The following is a 14,161-nucleotide window of genomic DNA, read 5'->3' as shown; positions in this document are numbered from 1 at the left end:
GAGATGTAACCTATATTACACTCCCAAGTCAAATGTGTCTTATGATAAGTGATTGTTGTAGGTTACACAACAGTAGTAATTTGATGTAAGAACGTGGTGTGATAGCTTGTATGTTTTAGAAACAAGAACACATGCCTTATTCACAAGTATAATGTGTAAAGTAAGAAGATGGAATTCAACAAAATTAGAAGCAATACAAGCTAGACATCATACATAACATGCAACCACATATAATAGTGCCAAGTTAGGGGGAGCACCTATGATGGTGCACTAGGGGAGACGTGCTCATCATCAACACAACTACGTTGAGTGTTTATGCATGTGTTGTCTTGCAAATCATCTTGGGGGGTGGAGGAGTAGAATCTGTAGAGGCCCTCCGTTTGGAAGGAGCACCTTTATCCGCTGCCTTGCTAACTTCCTTCAGCCTTATTGATTTTGAATCAAGTAAAACCGACTAGAAAAAGCAATAACATTCTCTCTGCAGAACTCATTCATGCATGATACTAACAATAACTACTTTGATGTAAGGCAAACACATGATACCAGGATGGAATATGTACGAAAAACAAGATGGCATGGCATATTCACAATTGTTTGTGTAAACTCATCAAAAACCATTCCAACAAATAAGAAGCAATGCAAGCTAGACACCACCTGAAAGATGTAACCAATATGACTATGCCAAGTTAAAAGTGTCCCATCATAGATGGCATTTCAACAAATTAGAAGCAGCACATGCTATAAATCATATGAAAGATGCAACTAATATCACACGGCATATACTAAAGGTGTCTCGTCATATTGATTAATGTGGGATACAAAAAAAAACAATAGTTTTATGTAAGGACATGCTTAATAGACAGATGTACTATGTATTAAAAACAGGAAGGCATGTCACATTAACAGGTATAATGTATAAACTAAGCAGAACAACAAATGCAATTTAACCAGATTGGAAGAATTACAATCTAGACACCAGATGCAACATGCAACCACATATCACGCTGCCAAGTTAGAGCAAGCACCTGCGATGCTAGTGTAGGGGAAATGCGGTAATCAACTACAGAGCTACATTCACTATCTTCATCTAGCCTTGCTATTTCTTGAGAATCATGTCGGGAGGCTGACGCTGCATTCTTTAAATGAGGATCTTTACTCATAGTAGTCCACTTGCCTGACTGCCTCATCATAAGTGATTGATGAGGGATACATAAGAACATTAGTTTGATGTACGAACATGGTTAATAGAAAGATGTACTAGTATGTACCAAAAACAGAAAGGCATGTCATATTCGAAGGTATAATGTGTAAGCTAAGCAGATGCAATTTAACCAAATTGGAAGCAATACAAGCTAGACATCCGGCTGGAGTGGTGAGCATGATCATCTAGGACATGAGATCCTGGTGGGAGGAGGGCTGCATCGCCACCATCGTGGCTTTTTAGTTGGCTTCCAGGTGATGCTTTTCTGTGCTAGGCTTGTCACTGGCTCAGCCAGTGCCCTGACTAGCTATTTGTCTTATGGTGCTCACGGATGGTGGTTCATGTAAAAAATATCTTTCCTTATCTTAATAAAGACCGACTTCGGCCTTTCGAATACAAGCTAGACACCATATGGAACATGCAACCACATATGACACTGCAAAGTTAAAGCAAGCACCTGGGATGGTAGTTCATTGCGAGCGAGGTCATCAACTCTGGAGCTGCGTTTACCGTCTCCATCTACAGACACTGCAACCTTTATAATGGTGAAACGTGTCTGGCCTATCCGCATACCATGCTGGAGCGACTTCTCTCTTTTACCTTTTGCTTCTCTCATGGCAGCAGAGCCTGAAATACCCTTGCATAAAAACACAATAGTCAGAGTAAGGGTGAAGTGTGTGCAGAACTAGTGCACTGTAAAAGTAGCAGATAACAGGTGGCTGAAAAATAAATGACAGGAGACATATGATAGCTCTACAACATTGCATGGCAAACAAAATTAGATTCTACTCCGTATGATTTTGTAATATATGAGCACAGGAAATGCAGGTACTCCTCCAGCACACCACCACATGTGGTCATATCAAGATAACAGTTGACTGAAAATAAATAGGTCAGTTGATTTTTTATGAACCGTCCAATCTATAAGGAACGGGCAGATGGCCTTCGTCTACCTCATGCCAGTCACTATTGATGATCTTTCTCGAACCGCCAGCGACCACCAGCCCAGACCCCTGCCTCCGCCACCCCGCCCTCCCCTCGACCTCACACCACCGTCGTGCTTGGCAGCGTCCCCAGGCCATCCCTTTAATACCGGCTGACCTCCAGATCGGGCGTTAGCAGCTCTAGGCCCCACACGCCCCTAAGATAAACAATGAGGCGCTACTTCCCTAGCATAATAGGCGGACTAGCGCCTATTACGCCGGGGAATGCTTCCGTTAATTGGGTATCACCTGACCAGGAATTGAAATCCAGGGGGGCGACGGACCTCTAGCTAAGGTGAAATAGTATATGAGGAGAAACCTTGTGCATCGCGAGTTACTAGGAACATCTAGTATCAAGAAGAAGAGGTCAACTAGTTTCTTCTGTGGGATGAATACCATGCAAGCAGACACGTAAGATTTGCATGAATAAGGGAAGAGGTGTGCCATTTCCAGTTGCCACTGTGGTCTCCTCCATATGTCGCGACGATCTTCGTTTTTTCCCGGGGGAACCAATGTTTTGGAGGATGGTGGAGCCTTGGGCGAACCCATGGCCAAATTGTTGACTGTGTTGTCGCGGCCGTATGTCGATGGAGGGGAAGCAAATCCGAGGCAGCGAAGGACGGCGTAGCAGGAACAGCTCCAGTGCGCTGGACGGTGGCGAAGTTGGAGCGGCGGCGGTGAGGCACAGGACGGCGTGGTTGAACTGGATCAGGTATAGATGGCTCGGCCTCGGCTTCAACTACTAGCCTTGGAGGGCGTTGCTATTGAGGTTGCGGTGGATGACGACGTTGGGGTATCGGCTCCGGAATAATGGAGGAGGGCGGCGGTTGATGGGTGGGATGGGGTGGCGGACGGAGGACGCCGGGGTTTGGCAGCTGGTGGAGAGGTAGTTTTTGCGCCCACGGAGTACGAATGGGGAATCGGACGAGTGGGCGGGGGGAAGGGGGAGCTAAGGGAGAACCATGTTTCGGTTTGGGACGCGCTTGTTTTTGGCTTTTTTAAACAGATGAGACGTGCTTGTTTGATATTTGGGGAAAGTACAAACTTTGCCCCCTCTTAAATTTCGGACCTACTGTGGGTCGGGGGTAGGATGGTAATCCCAGGTTTCCCAAATAGTGGGTGGGAGAGATTTCAGCCACGCGCATGTGTGCTTAGGCGGCCATTGTGTCTGAATGTTTTTGGAGGCGGTTGCATGACGTCTAGATGAAGCTACAAACCTACCCCGGTTTAGACCTTTGGACGTCGAGCCAGTAGGTTTCATAGGTCAGAGTTATTAGAAAAGTAATTTCCTTGCACTACCAAACATTGGTCTCACGCGGTTTCGGGCGAGTAGAGGCTCTTTTGGCGCTTCGTTCAAAATTTTGAAACAGAAGCATTCACGGTTAGAGTACTCTTGAACTTTGAGGATTGACCTAAATAGACAACGTTAAATTTGACCTTGTATGTTTGAAAATCTCATTAAATTATCCGCTTCTTTTTGAAATTTTTACACTTGAAAATCCTATAACTACGATTATTTTGGAATGGAGGAGCTAAATTTGAATCTATTTTGTACACGACTACATATGCTATTATGTACAAAATCAGAGCAAAGATTGGTGACCCCATAATTTATGTATGATTTACAAATGCCATGATATCAAATTCAAATAATTGAATGGACTTCATGTTGAATTCAATTTTTTAAACCACATTAAGTTGGATTCAAATGTATGCTACTTCATAGGTAGCTATTTATAATGTTCATTGTGTAACTTTCGTATGTATAATGTGCTTTATACACACAACATGAACTATACTCGCGTTTATATTCAATTGCTAAAGCGATGCATTGCCTGGAGTTCAAAATATTAACTATGTGGATCAATTATGTCGAATAATAACATAGACATGCTCAAATTCGATAGAATCTAAATGTCTGATGGATGAATGACCGTTCCTTATGTGAATTGCAAATATCATGATCCCATCCTAATATTTGGATACAATTTATATCTTTAATCAATGTGTACATCAGTCTTTTACGTGTAGTTTCACTCTCCATCAGTGGTCTCTCACACATGCTCACACACTCTCTCCTGAGGTGTCTTTCTCGCAGACATGCTCTCAATATAACCCTCCCTCCCTATCGTAACCATTTACGACTGTTTTCACTAACCTTTATCACAAGCACTCTTCCTCTCGCAAGCATACACACGCACAATCCCCATCGACCCTTTCTATATACATAGACCTGCCTACGTGTGTCCTGTACGCACATTACCTTTAGGCCTGTCTCTCACGCATTGTCTCACACCTCTCTTCCTAATCTACGAGTATGATTCTAGCAGAGCATTCTGTAGGATGCCCCTTAAAGTTAGTTTGGATGAATAGTAATATCAGAGATAAGGGGTTACCTTAGTCCAAGAACCTAGGGTTACAAATCCTAGCCGGCTTTGTCAGTGGGCACAGAGTGCTTCACAATTCTGCTATCTTTGTCTTGTACGACTAGTCATCCATGGGTCTCGCTAAATGCGTCACGGGTCGACCAATGTGGCGCAGGATGGAACCGAATGAAGGGCCTCACCTTGACCCACCATACCTCACATGGTGACACACCCTCTGCCCCAAGGGCTCGTTATCTTCTCACACCCACACATACCAACACAGACACCACACAAAAAATTCTCCTGGTGCCTCTATCCCCTCCCCCCTTGCATATACACACTCAAGGGAATCTCTCGCCGTGACATCATATTCGTCTCTCTCTCTCTAGACCACTCTCATTTCTCGAGCTATCTCTCCCACGCCCCCCACCCGCCGGACCCTCTATCCATGTCTCTCTAGAATACGTAATACACACACATACCTCTCTAGGCCATGCCAAATACATCAACTGCACATTCACACATGTTACATCACATACCCCATTGATCTAAAAAGACCTCTCTTCCCGTTTATTTCGCATACAACATTCCTTTTCAATAAAGTGTGGCCGAAAAAATATTTTAGAATTTGTACACATATACAACATTACAAAGTTATATGGAGGAGTATGAACGTTAATTTGCATTGCATGGTGCCCACAATGATATTTATTCCGCACTATGAATTTGTATATTTTTATACTATATATAAAGTTAGTCATAATAAAGAGAAACGAAGAGCATCTCTCTCTCCATCGCATACCCCCCTCTACGCCCCTTTCACGTACGTGCACAAACTATCTCCAGGTCCTCTAAAAGTAAGCCCCCAGCACATTCATGCATGTATCATCTTTCTCTCACGATATATACAGTGATGATAATTGTATTTGAAGCGAAAGCACGATACGTACATTGGACTTTAGAATCCACTCATTATGGTCACCATTTACGTTTTGTGGTTATTATACAGTCACGGGCTCACTGTACAACTCTATATTTGCTCAAGACACGACTAGTTGACCAGTTGAACGCTCCACGTGGCACCTCTAGTGTTGCATCACATTATCTCACTACCATAGGGCCTACTTGTCGGCTTGTATCTACTCTACATCTACACTATTATAAAAAACAGAGTTGGTGATGATGGTGTGCCTGCCATCGTGCAATATAGGCCGTCCGATTTATATCTGAAGGATAGGAAGGAAACTATGGCAATTTTGCAAAAAAGTACCCACACACCTCTCCACATTGAAAATAAGGCCTTCCGTCGTTCATCGTTTTCTCTCACAAGATAAACTAGTCATACAAATGCATCTTGGTGTTACATGCAACGCACGGGCATCTTGCTAGTAAGAATGAAAACAAATGACAAAAAAATATTGGACGGTGGTTCAAAGTCATGACTGCGGGCACAACGGACAAGGTGGCCTTGTATTGGTATGCTGAGCCGTCTATTTTAACACACATGAGATGGTGTGGTGATTATACACACACGTAGCATGCACACGAACTGCATGCACGCAACACTCACACGAACACATGCAGCCACGCACACAACACTCACACGTACACACGCATCCATGCATGCATGCAACACTCACACGCACACACGCACGCATGCATGCACACACCACACGACCAACACACACACTCACGCTCAAGTGCTCAACCTAAACGTGCATGCGCACACATCAGGCCCTGACAGACACATACACAACCAGGTGATTCCCACGCACCGGCTAGAGTCTTGTCATGCCTGCGTAAATTTCTGTTTATCTGACCTTTTCCCTATGCGAACTAACAGGTGGGACCCACAAGGAACATGGTCAATTTAACTAGTCAAGATGGTACCATGCAGACTATTTGGCCGGTCAACAGAGTGCAATCTGATGCTGAACCGTGACCAAGTGACCGTATAATCACCGCAAAACATATATAGTGACAATAATTAGCATATTCTGAAGTTCGGTGACCGTATTATGCTTTTCTCTCTGTAGGCCCTCCAAAACTACATCTCTACACGTTCTCGCATGTTACATCTAACAACTATGCAATACAACACTACTACTACACTCTAACACAATAAATCATATGTGTTTTTAGTTTTACTAGATATCATATTGTTACTTAATTATTCAGTTTGCATACATTAAAATTGCTTTTGAAATGTATGGCCAGTATCATCTACCGCGCGGGAAAAATCCCGCCCTTTCCTGTTTAATCAGGTTTGTATCGATGGATCGTGCGAAACAACAACTATAGTACTATACAATACAAGTGACAATTCACTGGGCCGCCGTGTCGTGTACTCCTCTGTCGTAAGAGTGGAGTGCTCGCTTTCATAAATCTTCTAGTCTCTTTCGCTGACATGTGGGATATCAAGCTACTGTGTCCATGTGCCATACCGAAATACAGTGCAGAGCAGCCGGGGTGAAGCACCCCAGTCATGGCGCCGGTGTAATAATGAGCAATGAGACGTCAAATGACAAAGCTGCACCTTTCTCGTAGTTAAGTTGGAGGGATGAAGTAATAATGCTAAAAAAAGAAGTTGGAGTGACAAAGCAACCATCATTTCACTCATTGCAGAATCCACTTCTCCCTCATCTTCTTCAAGTTAACCATGTGTTGCTTCTGCCGTTGCTCTGCCTCATGTGGGACGTGTATCGGCTTGGTAAAGCACTGACACGTGGGACAGCATGTTAGTGAACCTCCAGGACAACATCCTCTAAAAACAAGAAACCTCCCCTGCCATCCGCGCGGCAAAATCACCTCCTTTTTACTAATCTTGATTCTATAATTTTTTAGAGATTTGTATAGATAGCACACAGGAGCAAAACCAAGTGGTACGGTTAAGCGCGTCCACAATGTGTAGCCAAATATGAAAATAGCTTTTAGCATCGATGGGAACCATTGTGGATGGTGCTGCCAAAGCCAAAAAGATGGAACCGAAGCTCCATGATTGATTGATTGAAGGAATAGAAAAATGCAACGTCTCTCCACTTTCTCCCGTGCTTGGATGCATGTACAATATAGAGCACAGAGTCTACTCCCCTGTCCCTTCTGTCACAAATCACAAAGCAGTGAGGCATCAAATCACAAAGCACGGATGAAGCACCCATCATTTCACTCTTTGCTAACTCCGCTTCTCCATCGTCTTCTTCGAGAAACCACCTCACCGCACTAAGCTGGACGGACGACGCTATTGTGTACTAGTAGTACTAGTACATATACGTGTCCTTTGGTTCAACAGACTTCCTGGATGCAAATAAGGTGATTGTCTCGGCTTGCAAGAGGCACTTGCGAACAACTTACCATGGCCTCCCTCAATGCTGTTCTCCGTCGAACGCACTTCGCCAAACCACAACGTTCGAGATATTGTCGACGTCACCGCAATGGGGAAGGAAGTCAAATATAGTTACTACCTCCATTTTTTGTACACAAGGCCAGTATATCAAAATTACAATTTGAAAAAGGCCACTAACACTAATCGAGGGAAAATTGATGGGGTTTGCCTTGTACTAGCAACCAAGGACATTAATATACCCTTGCATGCATGCGAAAGTGAGAAGGTTGGTTTGCATGGCACTGCATTAATCAAGCGATGAGGAGTGAGATGGTTAGCTCTTTGGGCTTTGGAGAGAAAAAAACGCATTAATTGACACGTCAAACGAGGATTTGTATCGATTAATCCGGTGAAGGAAAACCCCGCCTTTCTTTTTTAACACTAGTACTCCTAGTACGTATGTACTTATCCTGTTTGGGTGTAGGCCTTGCATTGCCATACTTAGCCACACATTTTTGCCAAGCTTGCCTAAAGTTTTCAGAATGAAAAGGAGGTACACTTGCGCATGGCTGTCGTGGTCGCACCGCACGCTCACACGGTCGCTCCTGTACGCCGCGGTCGCACTGCACCCTCACACAGTCGCTCCTGCACGCCGCAAACCCAACCAAGTGAACGCACCCTCACTAACACGTGCTACCACATGTAAACAAAAAAAACTCAGCCATCCTACCACTGATACATAATGTTCGTTCATACAGTATGTTTATCCAACCGCATGTTGGGGAGGATCCGCACGGCCCGTACGGTGGTCTGTTGGGGAAGAAGAAGAGGTGAGGAAGAAGGGTTAGGAGATGTAGGATATTCATCGAGCCGCCTGAAATGGTAGGCTGGCCCAAAATATGAAAGTCAGATGACTTGCATAACAATATATGTTTTTACACAGCAAAAGATCCATAAAAACAACAACATAAAGAAAAACTATCACTGCTCGCGGAACGAGACGGCCTTGTCGTCTTTGGCTATCGGCACAAACCAGCCGTAGCTGTCGATGTGTGTTTCCGCACCGTTGTTGTCCTTGGCCTCCAGCTACTCGTTCACACGGATCATGCGGGTGCTCTGCACGGACGAGAGCACCGCCCGGTTCAAGTCGAGGACGTCCGGTTCTGCCTGCAGGGGGGCCTCGATGGCAGCATCATCCATGCGCTCCACGTCGAGTTGAGCCTCCACCGCCCAGTTCAAGTCCAAGACGTCCGGTGCCGCCTGCAGGAGGGCCTCGATGGCAGAGGCATCCGCACGCTCAGCGTCGAGTTGAGCCTCTACCACCCGGTTCAGCTCCAGGACGTCTGGTTCCACCTGCAGGAGGGCCTTGATGGCAGAGGCATCCGTGCACTCCGCCTCAAATTGATCCTGCACCGCCCGATTCACATCCATGACATCCGGTTCCGCCTGTAGGAGAGCCTCCATGGCAGTGGCATGCGTGTGCTCCATGTTGAGTTAAGCCTCTACCTCCCGGTCCTCCTTTAGTATCGCCAGGTTGAACCGCTGGTCCGCCTGCACCATGGGGGACCCGGACAATCGGCATGAAGTCGACGTCCATCGTCTCATACCCATCGGGGGCCTTCTGGGCCGCGACCTCCGCCATGAACATTGGATCGAGTTCCTCCTCCTCGTAGCTTGGCTCCAGAGAACTCGGGGATTGGCCCGCCGCAAAGCGAGCTTGGCAACAAAGGTCTATGGTGCCGACCGCCGCCGTGATTTCTGCATGATGCTCCGACGTCAGCATCTTGTAGTACGTGGTATTGTGGTCCACCATGGCTTTCCAGCGAACTAGGGGACACTTGATGCGGGCTAGGGGATCGAAAGGTGGGGGAATGGGCTGGAGAGGAGGTGTGGTTTTGGGGCAATGGTTGGCGTAGGCCGAGCAACGGAGGTTCTGGCGTGAATTGTGGTTCCGGTGATGACCAGTCAATCATTTTGACTATACATCGCTCTTGTCGCATTCGGGTTGCACCCTGGCATGCTGAATCCTCCACGTCGCTCACCGAATGGAACGCGCTTCGTCTTGCGTTTTCTCTCGCTTGTGAGACCGCAGTTGAGAGCAAACTAACGTCCCTCCCCCTCCCGCGCCCGCATCATTTATACTACCACTCCCTCCGTTTTATGTGGAGTAAATAAAAACGAGGGAGTATACTACGGATGAGGATCCCCTAACGTGGCCGAACCCATTGAGTAACTGACATGCGGGGCCCAACAAGCATGGGTTCCGCCAGTAAGTGACCGAAAGGGAGAGTAAGGCAGGGATACCTATATCAGAGGATCCACTTCCACTACTACTCCCTCCTTCCATTTACTATACAGGGCCTAATGCATTTTTCGAGGCTACCTTTGAACAAATGTTAGAGTAATAATATATGACATGTAACTTACACAAAGCATACGGTCAAATTCGTATGTGAAAGGAGCTTCCAATGATATAATTTTCACATTATACATCTCATGTACTATTAATCTTGTCAATAGTCAAAGGCGGTTTTGAAAAACGCATTAGAGCATGGTTAATAGTATAGCCAGCCGATGCTATAAGGAACTGCCATGTCATCTATAGCCATCATCTATATGCACTCATACAATAGTGTGGGCTATAATGTTGGCCATTTCCAGCAAAAAAATATAAGGTTGTCTATAGTATTAGTACCTTTTTCCATCTCCTCTCTATCTCTTTCTTCATATTTATTGTATTTAACTAGGAATGCATATATGGCCCTGTTTGGATCAATGGGTTAGAGTTAGTTTGGGTTAGTTTGGACTCAACTAACCCAAAAAATATCCAAACAGGAGGGTTAGTTTGGGTTAGATGCATCTAACCCATCTAAAAAATCTAACCCACCCAAAAGGTGCTTATTTGGGTTAGTTCTTCTCGGGGCCATAAAAAACACTTTTTTCTCTCGTTCTCCCCGCAGCAGATCCCTCCCCACTTCTTTGAAGCTTCTCGTCCTCTTCCTCTCTCCCTCTCGCACCGCCCAAGAAGGCGCCTCGCCGTATCCGCGCTCCATCTAACCCTGTCATCCAAACACCTCTTTGGCTAGAGTTAGTTAAGGGTTAGAATCTAACTCTAACCTCTAACTGAGTTAGAGTATCCAAAATGGGCCTATAGCTAGGCTCTTGCATGAGAGTGCACTCCCCTTACTTTTTCACATCTCTCTGCTCCACATAGGCCCTATATAAATGGAAGGAGGGAGTACTATGAGCACTGCATACTCTAGTACAGATGTTGTCAGTACTCCACTAGTACTATTGGATAGGGAGCTTAAAAAAAGTTACTATTGGACTGGCTATACGTGGAGAAATCCTAGTAGGAAGAGCATGCGCGAGAACTAGCACATTCACGCGGTTGAAAACAAATTGGAAACCATCTATGTCTGAATAGAAATCTAGGAGTACGTACGAATCTAACAATATTGATTGGGCGTTGTTGAATGTTGATACTTTTTTCCGTAAGTTTGATCAAAGTAGAGACACTTTGACTACAAATAAAACTTATATGTAAACTAGAAAGGATCGGAGGGAGTATATTGTACGTTCAAAAGTGAAACGAACATTGAATACCCTTTATATATGATTTGCGGATGCTATGGTCACTGGTTCAAAATTTTGAATCCGCCTTAGGTATCACACATGCCCCCACTCGTTCTCTCTCGATTTCATCTCGGGGTTTGGAGATCGGTTGCAAGAGGACTAGGGCGGGTACAATACGTTCGTTTCGCTTATGAATGTACAATATACTCCCTCTGATCACCACAACCCCTCCCCCCACCCCCCCATGGGTCATTTCTATCATAGAAATAGACCAAACCTTTATCTCACTGCACGACAGGCAATTTGTTAGATTACGGGTTCCGCAAACCCTTGAGAGGTTCGAACTCTGGGGTGCATGCGGAGATCTCAACCTACCCAGCCTGCCTACTTGTGATCCTCCTAAGCCTAGTGCGACAAGCTCAGAGAGACAAAGAGACACAATAGTTTATCCTGGTTCGGGCCACCTTGCAGTGTAATACCCTACTCCAGCATTTTGGTGGATTGCCTCGGAGGGATGAGGATGAACTAGTACGGTGGATGAACTGGCCTCAGGAGATGAGGTGTTCTTGAGCTCAAGGGAACTGGTGTGGTGTGGGCTAGTTCGACTTGTCTTGCCTCCATGGTGGCGGCTAGTACTATTTATAGTGGCCTTGGTCCTCTTGCCAAATGTTGGCGGGAAGGTATCCCACAACGGCCGGATTTGAAAGGGGACAAGTAGTACAACTTATCCTGACAAAAGTAGTCTTTGCGTGCGAAAAGCCTCTGGTCGTGACGCTACGGTGGGCTCGTCGATGACCTCTGTCCTGTCATCCTGGCGGTCTTGGTCTCGTTGCACCAGAATGGAAACCTTTGGCAGATTCCTCGGGACTCCAAGCTTGTGGCTTGCCTCCTTTGCATCGAAGAGGAAACCTGCGATCTGCGCCGGCCTGGCGCCCGTCTGGCCTTGGTCATCATGGCTCACGTCAGCGGAGCCTCATGAGGTATACCTTACATAGAACTCTCCGCCCCTCAGGAGCCAGCCTGAGGAGGCCGATCCCCTCAGGGGTCTTGGCGTCGTCCGCCTCGCGAGGCTTGGCCCCTCACGAGGGTCTTGAGTTGTTGATGCTGAAGCTGGGCCAAACCTGGCCGTTGATGGAGCCACGTGGTGGGCCGCAGGCAGGCGGGGCTAGATACCCCCACATCCAGAATGCCGACAGTGGCCCCCGGGCCCAAGGCGCGCTCGGACTTGATGGCACCGCGGAGCCAAAGGGCAAGTGCGAAGCGCCGCGGGCCCTAACCGCCTGCGGCCTTGATGTCGTGTGGCGATTGATGGGACATGGGCGACTCCGCTTCCCCATGCTGCCTCGGCAACCGTTCGACTTGACGGGACGATGCGGCATGCAGAAGGTCATGATGGTGCGAGGTCGTGGAGGCCGGTGGTTGGCTTCCCTTGGCTATAAAGGTGAGGGAGGGGCAGAGCCCCTCACCCATCTCTCCTTTGTCTTGCTTCCACCTGCTTCTCTCTTCTCCATCTTACTCCCATGGCATCGATCAGGAGGTATTCTGCGGCCGAGAAGGGGAAGGCCCCTAGGGAGGGTCCTGATCATGTCCCACCGAAGAAGTGGCTCCATATCCCTCACGATGCCAACACGGGGCGAGAGGTGACCATGCCTTGGCAGTCGATGTCTCCCCCTTGCTTCCCTCTTCCCATATACGCTCGTGCTCAAGACGAAGGTGTGGGCCGTCAAGTGGCGCCCGACAATGATGGCATGGTCGTCATTGCCCTGCCGACTGTGCCACGGACCCACGCTGAGGGCAGCTCGCGTGAGTTTGTGGTGTGGGCGGTGATGCCTCTCGACACCTAGATCCGGCTCCCGCGGTTCTTCACCAGCGAGCTGCCTTCGAGGGGGCCGGTTGAGCTGTGGCTGCAACACACTGGGTGCTGCAGCTTGGCCACCGAAACTGAAGTCGAGGTGGTGCCCCCTGGAGATGTCTTCATGACGCGAGGATGGGGCGAGGTTGCCCGGGCTTGCCGCCCAGAGGGGCCCCTGGAGATCCACTTCGAGTATGACGGTGCGACCACTCTGTTCTTCAAGGTCTTCAATGAGGAGGGCGAACGGCTGGAATGCTGTCCCGGAGGAACCGGCCTGCGGAACGTTGCAGCGGGTGCCGGGCCCACTGCTGTCCCCCTTGGCGCCTCGTCCAGCAGCAGCAGCGACTCCTGGGAATCTAGTGACCCTCCTGAGCCCAGTGGTTCTCTGGAGTCGAGTGACGACAGCTATGTGCCGCCAAGCTCCCGCCGAGGCTGGAGTGCGGCTACGGCTGCCACCCAGCTCACCAGCGATGCCATAGGATTTAGTAGTTGGCTTCCCTGCGCGGAATGAAGATCAGCCCCCATGGGGTTTGTAAAGATTGGAATGTACTCAATATCAGCATTGCTTCTTTTGATTTTGTGATGAACTCGTGTATCCCAGTTTGGCATGGTTCCTCCCTTTTCTTTTCCCTTGGCAGCGCGGCGCTCTATCGACAGGACCCAGTCCTCAGGCAGGCTTCAGTCGTCGGTAGTATGCCAGGTCACGATGCTGTGGTCAAGGCTAGGAGGTGAGCGGCCCGAGGTCCGGTAAGAGATCATGAGACGTGATGCTCATGAGGTCCCCCTTGGCGTGCAAACAGCTACCCAGAGAATCAAAAAGGGGAGTGGAACTGCCAAAATGGAACTGCGGGGCGGGGTGTG

This window comes from Triticum aestivum, chromosome 2B, assembly GCF_018294505.1.
Source record: "Triticum aestivum cultivar Chinese Spring chromosome 2B, IWGSC CS RefSeq v2.1, whole genome shotgun sequence".
Lineage (NCBI taxonomy): Eukaryota > Viridiplantae > Streptophyta > Magnoliopsida > Poales > Poaceae > Triticum > Triticum aestivum.
Note: the sequence above shows the minus strand (reverse complement) of the source record.